Source organism: Sorghum bicolor, chromosome 9 (assembly GCF_000003195.3).
Source record: "Sorghum bicolor cultivar BTx623 chromosome 9, Sorghum_bicolor_NCBIv3, whole genome shotgun sequence".
Classification (NCBI taxonomy): Eukaryota; Viridiplantae; Streptophyta; class Magnoliopsida; order Poales; family Poaceae; genus Sorghum; species Sorghum bicolor.
This window is the reverse complement of record NC_012878.2, coordinates 27,136,570-27,148,553: the sequence shown is the minus strand read 5'-3', so window position 1 is coordinate 27,148,553 and position 11,984 is coordinate 27,136,570.

Sequence of the window (11,984 nt, the reverse complement as noted above, 5' to 3'; positions counted from 1 at the left end):
TTCTGCCGATGCGATAACATAAGAAGAATCCCCTGGGACGATTTCAATCTTGTCACCTACCCACTGAACCAAGCACTGATGCATTGTAGATGGGACACAACAATTGGCATGAATCCAATCTCTCCCCAATAATAAATTATAGGCACCTTTTCCGCTGATCACGAAAAAGGTTGTCGGCAAGGTTTTGCTGCCGATCGTCAACTCTGCACATATCGCCCCCTTGACCGGAGACACGTTTCCCTCAAAGTCTTTGAGCATCATATCGGTCTTGGTCAAATCTCGATCCCCTTTCCCAAGCTTCCGATATACTGCATACGGCATAATATTAATAGCAGCTCCACCATCAACTAGGATCTTGGTCATTGGCTGCCCATCAACCCTTCCTTTGAGGAACAAAGCTTTAAGATGCTGCCTCTCGTTATCGGCAGGTTTCTCAAAGATAGCCGTCATCGGATCCAGAGCCAACTGAGCTATCTGATCAGAAAATTCCAACTCATCATCACTGGCTGGTGCAAGAAACTCCATCGGCAACATGAATACCATGTTGACGCCTGCCGATGGCTCTTCCTTCTTAGTGTCTGCCGGCTGCCGATTTTCAGAACTCTCTCCTTTATTTAACTCCTCCTGCCTTTCTCGTTGCAACCTCCTTTTCTGTGTCTTGGTTAATCCTTGAGGGCACCATGGAGGAAGTGGCCTTTGCCTTACTGCCGGGCGTCGGCTCTCCCTTGACTCCATATGATGTGTGTTAGCATCTCTGCAAAATATGAACTCATCGGGAACCCGCGCATTAGCCATCTCCTCAAGCTCTTCCTGGTTCCTGGGAAAATACTGGACACGGTCACCGAGCCGATCGCGAACACTAAGCCTGCCCCCCAGCCGATCATGAACTGACGCTCTTCCTCTGATTGGCCCATTAAATCGTCGTTCATCATCATGATAACGCCGATCGTTCCTGTCGTACCGATCATAACCGTTGCATTCAGGGCAGTCTCTGACAGTAGGAAGCTTGATATTTTCCTCCCAACAATGGATGAAGAATGGGCAATTCCAATGATCCCTGTGCCGATTCCACTCCTGTCGGCGTCTCTCTTCCTCCCGTTGATAATCTTCCTGCTGGCGCCGGTACCGATCTTCCCGTTGTTGCCATCTCTCTCGAGGCCTTCTATGAGTTATGACAATACCAGATCGAGGAATTCTCCCTGAGCTAGCTCCTTCCTGAACCAAGCCCTTACTTCTTGCATCGGCGGTAGTAACCTGATGCTGAGGATCTACCGATGCACTCTTCTCAGCCGTCTCCGACGTTAAGACCTTAGCCTTCCCCTTAGCATCCAACATATTCGTCGGGAAAGGATGTTGGTCTATCTTCATCGGCTTCTGGGCTTTGGAACTATCAAACTTAATTCTTCCTGACTCTATGGCTGATTGCAGCTGTTGTCTGAATACTTTGCACTCATTGGTATCATGTGAAGTTGCATTATGCCACTTGCAATACCTCATCCTCTTCAATTCTTCTGCCGACGGGATCACATGGTTAGGTGACAGTTTGATCTGACCTTCCTGAAGTAGAAAGTCAAATATCCTATCGGCCTTGGCGGTGTCAAAGGCAAACTTCTCTGGTTCTTTCTGCCCAAAAGGACAAGACATCGGCTTCTTGTTTTTTACCCACTCTGCCAAACCGATTACTGGTTCCTCGTCGGAATCTGAGCTTGTTGCTTCGTCAACAAATGACACTTTCTTATTCCATGCCCTCTTAGGCTCGAAAGGCTTGATGTCTTGATCAGATATCCTCTGCACCAAATGACTTAAACTCTCGAACTCTTGAGATGCATACTTATCCCTGATATGTGGCAACAAACCCTGGAAAGCCAAATCGGCCAGCTGCCGATCATCCAGAACCAGGCTATAGCATTTATTCTTGACCTCTCGTATCCTCTGCACAAATCCCTCAACCGACTCGTCATTACGTTGCCTCAACTTAACCAAGTCGGTGATCTTCTTCTCATGAACCCCTGAGAAGAAGTATCTGTGGAATTGCTTCTCTAGATCGGCCCAAGTAATTACTGAGTTGGGAGGTAACGATATGAACCAAGTAAAGGCCGATCCAGACAGTGATGACGAAAATAGACGAACCCTCAATTCGTCCCTGTTACCAGCCTCTCCACATTGAATAATGAACCTGTTGACATGCTCCATGGTTGACGTGTCGTCCTGTCCGGAAAACTTTGTAAAATCTGGTACCTTGTATCGATGTGGAAGCGGGATCAAATCATACGCTGGAGGATACGGTGTCCGATAAGAATAAGTGTTGACTTTGGGTTTTATCCCAAATTGTTCCCTCATTACTTCAGCAATCTTATCGGCCCAATAAGCATCGGCATCTTGCCGATGAGGCGGCTGCGGATCCGGTACTTGGTGGCGAACCTCCACGTGCCTGTTTGGGACGTGACCTGTATGGAACATTGTATTGGCCACCTGTCCTCCAATCTGTGGACTACCAAACTGCTGTCCACCGATTGGCTGTCCTCCGAGTTGCTGTCCAAAATTTATTGGCTGGTTGGGAATTCCCTGACCTTGGAACCCGGGATAAATCTGCCCTTGCTGGAACCCCGTAGTCTGATAACCCTGCTGGGGCGACTGTGGAAAGGCTTGCTGTCCAAGCCATCCATTATTAGCGTTCATCGGCATAGGTGCTGCCGATGACTGGTAATTGGGTATCGTCGTTGAATTGACATACCCCGACTGGGCCATAGGCCTCTGTTGCATCAACATTGATTCTGCCGATGCGTTGGGCATCTGGAACATTAGATCTTGAGGGTTTCCAGTGTGAGGCCTTGCGGTAGTAGTTGTGGTAAACCGAGGACTCTGGTTCACCGGCACATTGGACGGTGCCGATGTTATAGGAGTTTTGCCCCTCATGTCAGTTATTTGTGATGTTCCTGGAGTCAACTCCGGAGGCATACCATAACCCCACCAGTTGGGAGGAAGAGGTAACCCCGACATTGCCGATGCCAACATATCTGTTGTCAGTTTATGCTGCCCAACTGAAATTTGTGGGTTGGTTGCCATCGGCATAGATAGTGCACCAGTAGTCCCCAATGTACTTGGAGGGACGGCAGACTGTGCACTTGCACTCGTCAAGGCAGCCGATGGAGCCGTGACCTCTGGTGCCGTGGGTTGATGATGGGAAGGGCCCACATAATCCGGCGGGATTTGTCCTTCCTTGAAAGTTCTTGCCACGGCGTTGAAAACCGTGTTAGACAGTACACCACCTTGGTTGATCAGCGCTCGATTGATGGCATTGTCAACCATGTCTTGAAGCTTGCCAGGATTAGCGTCGAAGGTGACCTGCCGTGGTGCCGGCAGTGCATCTTTCTGGACCACTTCGCCGCTCCTGTTTATGCTGAAAGACTTCAGGCACTGCTGCTTGAACTCTTCCATGGCTTGGGCGATAGCTTGCTTCTGCTCATCCTTGAGGTTAGCTTCCGTCACGGGGATGACGTTGTCTTGATCGAGGTCAGAGATCGACATGTTGATCTTGATCTTGAATCTGTCCCACTGGGCGTGCCAAAAGATGTGTTGATGCAAAACTGATCTGCAAACACAAAGGGCTAATACCCGATTCAAATGTTAAGGCGTGCCAGCCGATTTGACCTTATTATCGGCAAAGGTGATAACTCGAATACTTTAGTCCTGACAACAGCGATGCGCCCAGATGTCACGGCTAAGGGGTATTCACGCGGAACTTAAGGATACGCCGAGCTTGAGTCGACGAATTCCTAAGAACTCGTAACAAAAAGAAAACGTATGACGAAGTCGTCGAAAAATAAATGCTAGAATATGAGTAAAAACGTGTGTTTGATTGATTGATAGATGTCCTGATTACAAGGTCTTAGGGCTTATATTTATACCGTGCTCAAAGAGCTACGACCAGACACGGTTAGAATTCGAATTCCAATTTACACGGAACCCGTATACAAAACGATACGAATAACATAAGGAAATAATCAAACCATCCTTCGTGACAAACCGAAACTCCTCCACATGACAACTGGCAGCTTCCGGACTCCCCCTTCGCGTCATCGGCAATCCCCTTGCCATAGTCATCGGCAGGCCCCTTTTACTTGGACATCGGCACCATATTACTGTCTGAGGACTTAGTCACGTTCAACCTTTCCCTCATCGGCAACCATCCTTACCAGCAATCCGCATCGTACTGCCACCCTGTCCTGCCATCCTGGACACGTGCCCAAAAATGGTGTCAACACCACCCCATCACGGTGGTCTCGTCTTTTCCTTTAGGCGAAATAATCCAGAGCAAAGAAGCCACGGGAAGAATAGCAAAATGGTCGGTCGAGCTCATGAGTGAGACTCTCACTTATGCGCCTCGCAAGGCCATCAAATCGCAGGCCCTGGTAGACTTCATCGCAGAATGGACGGACACCCAGCTCCCCCCGACCCAGGTCCAGGCGGAACTATGGACGATGTATTTCGATGGGTCACTCATGAAAACTGGAGCCGGAGCCGGCCTGCTGTTCATCTCACCCTTGGGCGTCGACATGAGGTACGTAATCAGGATTCATTTTGCCGCATCTAACAATGTCGCAGAATATGAGGCCCTCGTCAACGGTCTCAAGATCGCTATCGAGTTAGGAGTCCGACGCCTCGACGTCCGAGGTGACTCCCAACTCGTCATCGACCAAGTAATGAAAACCTCGAGCTGCCACGACCCAAAAATGGAAGCGTACTGCAAGGAGGTCCGTCGACTCGAGGACAGGTTCCACGGTCTCGAGCTTGTCCATATCGCTCGACGCTACAACGAGGCAGCCGACGAACTCGCCAAGATCGCATCGACCAGAGGCACGGTGCCGCCTGATGCATTCTCAAAGGATCTTCACGAGCCATCCGTCGACCTAGGCACGGGGGCTGGCGTCGACGCCACCACCGCCCAACCAACCAATGCTGTCGATACGCTCTTAATGGTGGAAGAGATGATGGAGATAGAACGACGACCAGGTCGACCATTCGATTGGCGCACACCGTTCCTCGACTGCCTTATCCGCGGCGAGTTGCCAGAAGACAGGTCAGAAGCTCGTCGTATCGCTCGACGGGCCAAATCATATGTGATCTATGGCGAAGACAACGAGCTATATCGACGGAGCCCGACGGGGGTCTTACAACGTTGCATCACCGTGGAAGAAGGGAGATGGAGCACATCGATGAAGTCCCCGATGAAGTCTACCAGGGCCTGGATACCAGTGCTCCATCTCCCGGTCTGCCCACGCCTTAACGCCGCGGATGAGGCCCTCGACGGTCTCGAGGGAGCCCCCATGGCGCAGGAACAGGTCGACGAGGCATGGGAACCGTCCGTCCTCGTCCACCGTCTTCCAGGTTCCGTCCTTGGTCCCCGATGCCCCAACTTCATCCTCCTCGGAAGGAAAGCGGTCCTCCCACGCCCGACGTTCCCGGAGGAACCCTGGGGCGATCCCGTCCATGCCGTAAATTGTCCTCTTGATATCGGACTCGGGGTCGGGGGGCGTGCGCTTCAGGCAGGCGAGCGCCACCACTCCATCCGCTCACCCCGGCTCTGCCCGGATCGCGGCAGGTGCCCCCGGGAGGAGCCACGCCGGGGTTGGGGGGCCGTACACCGGCAGGTCCTCCTCCTCGCCGAGCTCTTGCGGCTCCGGTGGCACTGGCTGGACCGAACCTTGGGGCGGAGGCTCGAGCGGTCCCTCCTCTTGGCCCGCCTGCTGCTGCTGCAGTTGCTGCTGCGGTGGTTGCTACTGCTGCTGCTGCGGTTGCTCCTGCGGTTGTTGCTATTGCTGCTGCTGTTGCTGTTGCTGCTGCTGCTGTTGTTGTTGCTGCTGTTGTTGTGCCTCATGCTGCTGTAGCTGCCGTGCCGCCTCGCGCTCCCGCTGTTCATCCTCCTCCCTCTTCTTTTTCTGCTCCTCGAGGGTACGGAGGCCGGCGGGCCAGGGAGTTGACCCCGCGACACGAGGGCTCGACGCTTCCTCCTCCATAGGGCGGGCACCCCCAGACGCTCTGTCACCATTAGACGTGTCGTTGATGATGATAGGTTCCCCCTCGACCCCCAATCGAGGGGGCTCGGGGGCTCCCTCTGACGCTTGCGTCTGGGACGCCTCGCCACAAGTCGGCGGCGACGAGGCAGGCACGGGACGAGACGGAGCCCTCTCGACGCCGGCTGGAGGTTGGGAACTGGAGGAGCCTACAAAACAAAGGGTAAAAAGGTCATACGTTATAATAACCGACACAAGAACATCGCAAGGCCCAGAAATAAACTACGAACCTGGTTCCTTGGAGGCGGCGCCCGTTTTGAGCCTCTTTGCCATGGATGGCTGGGCCTGCTCGAGGGTCCGCTTTAGCCTGAGAAAAGATCGGTATATGAGCAAACGCAGAGGAACAGGAAGACAAAAGCCACAGCATCGAGAAGGCTTACCCCACAGGGAGAACAGCTCGCCTCCCTCCGCCCCGACCGGTGGGCCTCGAGCCACCCCGCGTCAGGGCTCTAGGCCCCTCGAGGGCAGGCGCTAGCCTAGGTGCTTCAGTTCCCGCCTGACGGGCGCCGGGACTGGCGCTCCTGCGGCCGACCTCTCCTTTCTCGGAGGCCGCTGCGCGACCGCGGGTCAGTGGTCCCGTCGCTTGGGGCCTGGCACGACCGCTCTCCCTGAGCGCCGGGGGAGGGCGCGGCACGACTTGGCTGACCTTGGGCGCGGGAGGGGTATCGGCGCGAGGACGGTAGGATCCGCCTGGGCCCCCCGTCGGAGCTTCCGCCCGAGGAGCGTCGACGTCGCCTTGAGGTGGACCCCCGAGGATCCGGTCAAGACGAGACGCCATCCCCTCGGAGTCCTCACTGTCCTCGTCATCGTCGTCATCTTTCTCGCTGGGGGACTCTTCCTCAGGCTCTCCCCTCTGCCTGGAATTGGACCGGCGCGCCTCTAAGGCTTACCGGTCGAGGTTTTTCTTCTTCTCCCCCTTCTTCTTAGAGTCCTTGACGGACTTCGACTTTTCGGCGGACCGGCGCCGCGCGTCGCGGTCGACTTCGTCCTCCCTCACCGGGGGCCTCGAGGATCGAACGTCGATCCGCCCCTGCCACCGTAAAAAGTAGACTTAGGAAAAGGGGGTGGAAAAGGAACCCAGAGTCAAGGCTACCCACGAGGAAGAAAACATACCAGATCGACTGAGCCTTCATCAGGCCTCATGGGGAAGCCGTTGACGTGCTGCGACTTGAAGTCGCCGGCGATGGCCGCCCTGACCCGGGCGGCGACTTCATCGTCCGCCAGAGCCACGTTGGACATCCGGCAAGCTTCGAGATCCCGGGACGAGACGCCCGGCCCCATTTTGTCCATCCTCAACGGCCGAGACATCAGGGGAAGGACCCTCCGACGATGGACGGCAGAGAGGACGAGAGCGGCGGACAAGCCCTCCAGGCGCAGCTTCTTCATGGCGTCGAGGAGGGGGTCGAGCCGCGACTGGTGCTCTTGGACGACGCCATACGTCCAGTTGTCTGGGCGCTCCGAGATCAGGCGGCCCGTGTAGGCGGGGAAGAGACCGTCGTCGTTTCTCAGATAGAACCACTGGGAGTCCCACCCAGCATGGTTCGACGACAGCCCCACCGGGATGTACTCGCGCGGCCTTTCCGTCTTCTTCGTCTTCAACACCAGGTTGAGGCATCCGGCCCGCACGGGTTTCCTCACGCCGGTGGTTCCGGTGGGGGCGTTGAAAAGTTCGCCCCTGTAGAGGTGGAGCCATAGATCCCAATGGGGCATCATCCCCAGGTAGCCCTCACACACCGCGACGAAGACCGCCGCGACGGTGATGGCGTTCGGGGAAAAATGCTGGAGCTCCACTCCATAGTGGAAGCAGAGGGCCCGCATAAAGCGACTCGGGGGAGCACCCAAGCCATGGCGGTGGAACTTGGCGAATGACACCACATAGCCCTCAGGTGGCTGGGGCTCCCTATGACTCGCCGGCGGCGCGATCCACTCCGGCGAAGACTGCGAAGTGCGGCGGCGCAAGAGCCCTTCGTTCTCGAGCTCTAGCAGACGGCGGTCCGTCATCAACGACGGACGCCAGTCGTCGGCGGCAACAAGCCTCACAGGCATCTTGGTTGGAAGGATGGTGGATTCACTAACGCTCGAGGGGGTGCGCGCGTGCGTGAAGGAAGCAAGAGAGCAAAGGCAGCGAGAAGACGAAGGCGAGAGAACGGAAGGGGAAAGAAAGAATGGAGCAACGCCACGGCGTATTTATAGACAGCGGCCAACCAATAGATAGATCCGATAAGTGAGGTAACTCCCCCCATAAATGCGCCGTCTAACGGTCCTTTCTCTCCTCACAGGCCGGACGCCCCGAATTCCCCGCCGATACAGTGTCGCAACGTCACTTACCTCAAAAGGTGCGCCCAACGGGCAGAAAGACGAACCGGCACGGCAGCTTCCTTACTTTGTAAGCCAAGGTATGCGCTCACGATAGTCTCGAGAGGTCGATGCCTGGCCCGTCGAAAGGGTTCGACAGCCGATCTCGAGCACCAAGAGTCAGGGATCCCCAGCGAGTGGTCGAAAATCGAGGCCCGCCTCGAGGACTTGCTGGCGATGTCCAAGGTAGGGTCGAGACAGTCGAGAGGAATCCCCCCGAAGGGAGGCATCGAGCCGCTGGACTCTATAGAATGAGACCGGTATCCCCGACCACGTCGACCCTGCTTTATGAGGACGCCTCTGGGCTACAGCTGACCCCCTCGAAAGGGGCACAGGTTCTCACTTGGACTACCCGCTAGGAACTCGATCTGGGGTGGAAGACGCTCGCTCTATCGAGAGTACGTCGAAACCTCCACGCAAGGCAAAGCCGAACAGAACCTTCCACCACGGGTGTTGACAGCGTTTCTGCAAATTTGGCAAAATAACCCTCGAAGGAGTTAAATACTCCCTCAAGGGCTCGGGGGCTACCCCCGCGGGGTCACTCGCGTGGCCCCGTGGAAGCTCGACCGTAAAAACGAAAGTCTCCACTCGAGCGCCAGCGCTCGAATGAAGACTCGGGGGCTACTGTCGAGGGTATCAACAAGGGGTACCCTCACCAATGCGTATAACAGGACCATCCGTACACACGCGCGGCCATCGACGGCCGCGGCCTCGAAGACGGAAATAGCGTCGAGCGAATAGGTCAGGGCTCGAGCGACAACTGCCGTCGAATACGGAAGCGGGCTCGAGCGAACCGAGAGGCGTCGAGCGCAAGGACACTGTCCGCCGCCTGACGCGTGCACGAGAGCCAGGGCATTTAATGCACCTGACGCTTCCCCACCTAACACACGGGTCACGGGAGGCGTGATAGGGAACAAGCTTATGTCCCATCGTTCTTTTTCCAGCCTTCCCACCGAACGACCCAGGGCGTGTCAGGACGCAGGAAACAAGGATGGAACGTCTAATCGGGACCCCCTCGAGACACCCAAGGTCAGCACTCCAGATATCAGCAAATTACACGGCGTCCGACCCTCGACCGAACAGGGACCCTTCCTAGGGACGAGTTGGGCGTCGACTGACAACACCACAACTACCCCGCCGGATCTGCCGCCATACCGTACAAGCGTGCGACCTCAGAACCAGCGCGAGGCGGCGGGTAGGGCAGAACGCAGAAGCACGCGTAATCATCACCGGGCTATCAAGATGGGACGGCTCGAGGCCATGTCGTACGGAAGCCTCGAGTAGGTCAGCGCTCCATGCGGCTATCGACCCCTACTCTAACATCTACGCATGTACCCTAGGTCTCTCCTTGGAGCTATAAAAGGAGAGACTCAGGAATAGATCAGGGGAGGATCACGACACAAGACCACGCTCATACGTAGTAGAGCTCCACACTTCATACCACGCTTGTATTCGCCCCTGTACAAGCACTTAGGTGCAAGATAATACAAACTCTCTCCCCCCGCTGGACGTAGGGCCTTCTCTTGCCCGAACCAGGATAAATCTCTGTGTCTTCTTGCACACCATCCGGGAAAGGGAGCACGCATACAAATTTACTCGTTGGTGTGACCCCCCCGGGGGAAAACACCGACAGTCTCCTTCCTGAAGTTGGCTGCCGTGCCAAAGGAGACCGGTAAGTCAATTCGACCCACTGGCAGCGCCTTTTCCCTGGCACGACGCCATGGAAACCGCCGGCGCTTGGTTGGAGCCGTCCCATGTCGATGCCGAGGAGGTCGAGCGTCTCGAGGTAGATGATGTTGAGGCTGCTGCCGCCGTCCATTAGCACCTTTGAAAGCCGGGTGTTGACGATGATGGGGTCGACGACGAGCGGGTAGACGCCTGGGGCGACTACCTTGTCCGGGTGGTCCTCTCGATCGAAAGTGATGGGAGTGCTCGACCAGCTGAGATACTGGGGCAACGCCATTCTTGTCGCGAAGACCTCACGGCGTTTCCATTTGCGCTGCCTTGTGGTCAACTGCATCGAGGGCCCACCATAGATCTTGTAGCAGTCGTGGATGGCTGGGAAGCCGTCGTCGTCTTTGTTGTCCTCCTTGTCGCCACCCTTCTTCTTCTTTGGGTCATCGCGCACGTCCTTTTTGAACCCTAGGCTGTCAAAATGCTTTTTCAGCATATGACAGTCCTTGAGCTTGTGGTTGGCGCCTCCCTTATGGTAAGGGCATGGTTCTTCTAGCATCTTGTTGAAAATGCCTCCATCTGGAGGGCCTTGAGGCCTCTTGCGTTCCGTGACGGCGACGAGATCGTCGTCGAGGTCTTCCTACTTGAACTGCCGCGCTTTCTGCTTCTTCTTATTTTTCATGGGCCCTCGACTGGGGTCCCATCTTCATCGGCGGGCTGCTTGTCTTTCCTTCCTTCACAACTAAAGAAGGCGCCGACTGCTTCCTCCCCTGCTGCGTAGTTTGCCACTACGTCCATCAGCTCATCGACGGTATGAGAGCGATTCCGGCCCAATTCCCGTACTAGGTCTCGAGTGGTGGTACTAGAGACAAAGGCCAGGATGACGTCGTGGTCAGGGATATGTGGCAGCTCGGTGCGCTGCTTCGAGAAGCGTCGAGCATACTCTCGAAGAGTTTCTCCTGACTTCTGCTTGCACTTGCTGAGGTCCCACGAGTTGCCGGGTCGTATGTAGGTCCCTTTGAAATTACCCTCGAAGACTCTAACCAAATCAACCCAGTCGTGGATCTGATTAGCTGGAAGTTCCTCGAGCCACCGTCAGGCGGTATCATAGAGGAAAAGAGGTAGCTGTCTGATGATGGCTCGGTCATCTCCTCGAGCGCCTCCCAGCTGACAAGCCAACCTGAAGTCTGCCAGCCATAGCTCTGGTTTGGTTTCACCATTGTATTTCGTGATGCTAGTTGGGGGTCGGAGCGGACTGGGCAGTGGTGTGCTGCGGATTGCCCTGCTGAACACCCGTGGGCCTGGTGGCTCGGGGGCCATTCGGTCCTCGTCGTTGTCGTACCTCCCGCCACGATGTGCGCTGTAACCGCGCTCTTCCGCGTCCCCATGCCGGCGGCGTCGATTCTCTTCGATGTCATGCCGCGCGTCGTGTCGACGCTGATTGTCGACGGGGAGAACGAGCGTGGTCTTTCTTCCTCGAGGGGGTGGTAGTTGATGGACTGATACCTCCTTTTCATTTTGGGGTGGCTCATCGCGCTTTTCAGTGGCAGCTCCTCGTCGTCGAGAAGCCAAGCTTTCGGCTTGTTGAACTGCCGCCACCTGGAGCAGAGTCTGTACCTCGTCTCGAATACGTCGATCTTGGGAGTTCGATGGCTCTGGCATGTTGCGCAACAGCATTGTCGCCGCCACTACATTCTGGCCTGCTCGAGGGAAACGGCTGATAGGCTGCTCTGGCTCTGCGTCTCCGATGATTTGTTGGTGTACCTCTCGAGCGCGTCTGCGGACACTTCCGCTAGGCAGGTAGGGCAAGTCTTGCTCGAGGATTTGCTCGAGCAGGACGAGGCGCTCACGATCCTCGTCAAGCTTGGTCTTGAGCTCTCG